The sequence below is a fragment of the Symphalangus syndactylus genome, chromosome 8, assembly GCF_028878055.3.
Source record: "Symphalangus syndactylus isolate Jambi chromosome 8, NHGRI_mSymSyn1-v2.1_pri, whole genome shotgun sequence".
In the NCBI taxonomy this organism is placed as follows: domain Eukaryota; kingdom Metazoa; phylum Chordata; class Mammalia; order Primates; family Hylobatidae; genus Symphalangus; species Symphalangus syndactylus.
The window spans coordinates 119,089,767-119,094,266 of NC_072430.2; the positions used below are offsets into that span (position 1 = coordinate 119,089,767).

Genomic DNA, 4,500 nt, shown 5'->3' on the forward strand with positions numbered 1-4,500 from the left:
TGAGTTACCACAGAAAATGTGGCTGAGAAAATTTTAACTGTCTTATAAAATTATCCTTTATTGTAGATGATGTTCTGGCCCTGTATTCAATTCAATGTCATTCCCAATCATTAAAAGAAAAAAAAAAGCAAAACATAAGAATGGTGGGAAGAAAAGGACAGATAAAGATATTAAAAAAATGTTCCCATAGATCCATATTCTAGTAAGAGTGTTTAACATGATCCAAGCTCCAAACTAGTCCATTCGTTTTTGGAGACTTTCTTAAATCTCCAAATTTCTTAGTAATGGTGGGGAAGGTGGGCACATGGGCCAAAGGGGTAGCAGGGAGTGCTGGGAAGATGATTCACTTATTTTCATACCCAGTAATCTAGCTTTACTGCTTAATAATATGTATGGAAATATTATACACATGATTAATTCTATCAACAATAACAAGGTCTCAGGAAGGACAGTTTAATAAAGAATTTGAAAGATATTATCTCATGTTTCTATCTTTAGTCTTTCAAAAGGCTGTTTCCTATCGACATATTTAAACTCCATCCTTCCAATTTAAAGATATATAGTGACTTTTATTTGGGCAAAAAAGTAGAAATCAAACAAGTATATAGATGAAGGATTTATATCTCTAGCATTTGAAAAGCTTTTATAGATCTATAAGATAATACAAAAATACCAATGAAGGTGAGAGACAGCAACAATCACACATGAACAATGCTAATGCCTAATAAACATAAAATAGCTCAAAGAAATACAAATCAAATTGAGATTTGTATTTCTCCTATACCCTTAACTCCTATATCATTATTAAGAATTTCTTAAAATCTTAATACTCAGTGTTTGAAGATACTATGGTTTCTGTTGGGACTACAGATTGTATCTTTCTGCAGAGCAATTTAGCTATACGTATCAAAACCTTTAGAAATCATCACATGCTTTGACTCAATAATTTTACTTCTAGGAATTTCTTTCTAAAGAAATGTTCAAAGATGAAGGGAAGGCCTTATATAGGTTACTTATCATAGAAAATATTATAATAAATTCATAATATCGAGTTAGAATAACAAATGCTAAAAGTTTAAAATATGTATTCACTCATTTAGTTAATTATGGAGCCAATAAAAATATTTCTAAAGAATATGCTGATGAAATAAAGGCTTGTGATACAATGTTTTGTGAACAGTGGCATATAAATTACATTATCCAAATTTTTAAAAGTCTGTGTCTAAATATATAGAAAGAAGAGTAGAAATACATTAAAATATTAACAGAGGTTATGTCTGGGCGGTTAAAGTTACTGAAAATTTTCTAATTTTTGTAAAATGTTCTATGAAAAAAATGAGCTATTTAATTATTACGAAATATAGATTGATTTTGTAAAACAAAGTAAAGGTCAACATGTTTCTTTGGAGTATCAAATACTAGAGTATAAGCATATTTTTATAAAATATTTTTAAAATATGTGGACTTCTACCACAATTAAACCTAACTGAAAATATTTAGAATATTTAACTTGTGTATCTAAAGACATTAATGATTCAGTTTTCAAACCACAGATATTTTAACATTGTTAAGGAATTCTCTAATAAGTCTAAGAAGACAAATGATATTATCTACCCAGCATAATCAGATAGTTTAATTTCTAATTGAACTTTATCTGGAGTCCTTTATATTTTATTAAACAATTCAGAAATCCACTAATGAACGACTTAGACAAAGTAATTGCACGTACAGAATAATCAAAGAAATAAAGGATAATGATCATTTTCACATATATTACCATATTTGACCCTCAGATTTGTAAACAGGAATAACGCTCTCCTGACTAGAGATACAGGGGAAGTTGCTAGAGCAAAACTAATGGCATTCCCCAAGGTCTCTGGCAAGTCAGTGATGGAACCAGGATTTTGACTTGGTACCTCTGTTTTCTAATCTTGGACCAAAGTCCAGAGTTTGTGCCAATGTACCATGATGGCACCCTAAAATAATTATTATCTCTTAGTCATGTGATGTTATCAAGAACATTTGCTCTTAAACCATAACGTCGTCTATATTAGTGAGTTTGATAGACAACCCATATTTCTGTTGAACAGCCTTGGAGACAGTCATGAACCTCAAGCAGGCTCTGTTTTCCACTAGATGGCACACAGCCTGCTTCTCTTCTGGGGAATGGGTTTCAAGGAATTTGCAGCTAGTTGCTACATTTTTCTTTAATGTAATTCAAGCAAAATCTTATTAGACGTTATATTCACATTGTTTAAAAAGCCCATTAATGTAAGGGCTTAAGTTATCCTTTCTTTCAGGCACTTTTATTTATCTATGAGATGGGAGTCTAACTCTGTCGCCCAGGCTGGAGTGCAGTGGAGCGATCTCAACTCACTGCAAGCTCCACCTCCCGGGTTCACGCCATTCTCCTGCCTCAGCCTCCCAAGTAGCTGGGACTACAGGTGCCCGCCACCATGCCCAGCTAATTTTTTGTATTTTTAGTAGAGACGGGTTTCACCGCGTTGGCCAGGATAGTCTTAATCTCCTGACCTCGTGATTTGCGGGCCTCAGCCTCCCAAAGTGCTGGGATTACAGGTGTGCACCACCACGCCTGGCTCTTCTGTGCACTTTTAAATGATATACTTAGCTTTATTTCCTATTCTAAAACTATAGACATTTTCTCTGGATTTGCCATTTGGTAAGATGAAGATGCTACTGTCTCTCCCCTTTTCATCCCACATTTTCCCTGTCTACTCCCAAACTGCCATTTCTACTTCTCATTGTTAAGGTTGATAACATTAACAGTTTCCTATCAAGCCTTGGTCGTAGGATTATTCTAAATGATGGAATTATAAACACATCGATAATTTATTTTTCACTAACAACCAAGTAGTTATGATTACATTTTCCTTCCTGTGTAACTAGTGTTTGTTTTATCCTAGAATTTCCCATTTCCTTTTCCCCATATTTTCCTTTTTTTCATAAGAATCCTTGACTTTTCTTCTAAGACTTCCATAGATTTGTAAAAGTCATAGTTTAAATTCCAAGGGCTCCTTCAAGTTTTTAGATTTTCGTTTGTATGTAATATCCTGTTCCTTTTCAATGAAGATTTTGGGGGAATTTTGGGGTTTTTTGTTTGTTTCTGTTTTTGTTTTGCAAATTTACTGGAGAATTTAATCTGAATTTTACTGTGGAAGTTCTGACCCATTCCCTAAAAGATTTCGATTTCTCAATGGTTTTTCTTTTTTCCTTTTCCTTCTCCCTCCCTCCTCCTTTTCTTCCCTGCCTTCCTCCTTCCTATCTTGTCTTGCCTTTCCTTGTCTTCCTCTTTCATTTTCTGGGCAGAGCAGACCACAGGATGCTCAACCCTCTCTGGAATCACTCTGAGGGGAGATTTCTTGCTGAATTGCCAGAGTTCCCCAGTGGGATTCTGCTCCAGATGCACACAGGCTTGAGCCTCTTTCCCTTCCTAGTCTCACTTCCCCACTTTCACACTGGCATTTCTAGAAATCACCTCCCATATAAACTGCTCGCATCTAAACTGAGACTGAATTTTCCTAATGTGTGTATTACCTTTGACTGTACATTCATGTTTAAACATGAGGCAATTGATGAAATCGTAATATAAGGCTATTTTGTTGGGCGATTCCTACTTAATAAAATTTAGATATTTTGTTCTTGAATCTATACTAGCTATTATAACTCTACTTGCTATTCTGGTCTCTAGTTTCAAGACACAGCCTACATACCCCAAGACAGAATTTTTTTTTTCTATTTCTCCAAAGAAAAAATTTGTTACTTAAAAAAAAAAATGTGTTCGTTGATGACGTTGCATTGCCTGGGAGGTGGAAGCCTTGAGTCCTGGATATCGCAGATTTGGATGGAAGTGGGAGTGGAGGGTAAGAGGGGTAAGCAGGAATGCAGCTGATTTGAAGACAGTCATTTTCAGGTATCCTCTTCCTCACTGTCTCCTCCCATCTTCCTGGTGTTTTTGAGAAGTGAATTGCTTTTGGGTCCTGCAGGGCATATTGACCTTCTGGTTGTAACCCCTTACTGCAGAATTCCAGCAATAATTTTCTCTACCCCAGTTTAAAGCTCAGTTATTTTCTTTCTAACAGATAGCTGTTGACATTTTCTGCTGATAATGGCTCCCTTCCTGTTCTTTTCATGATTGTGGATTTATACATATTTTAATCAATATCTTTATTATCCATTTAAGGATGGCCTTTTGAAGGAAACAAACAAGTTTGATCAGAATGCCATATTAAAATGAAAGTTAGATGTTTTTGCAACTACAGTTATTGGCTAAATATACTTTATCATTTATATAACTATAAACTAGTAAAATAAGATCCTATTTGAAACTATGGGATTACAAAATACATAAGATTTTGGTACAGAAGGCACCTGACTCCATTTTGATTGCCTTTGCTATTAAATTAAATCCCAAGCTTCATTATGTTATTCTGCCCCTCTTTTTTCAGAATCAGAAAGCCAGTTGATACTCATTCTGAAGTT

General features: G+C 34.7%; 1 protein-coding gene across 2 annotated transcripts in view; it reads left to right on the forward strand.

The window, feature by feature from the left end:
* Window positions 1-4,500, forward strand: part of VWC2L (von Willebrand factor C domain containing 2 like) — a 166,280-nt gene that overhangs the window by 94,970 nt on the left and 66,810 nt on the right. The gene's annotated exons all lie outside the window — the stretch shown is intronic.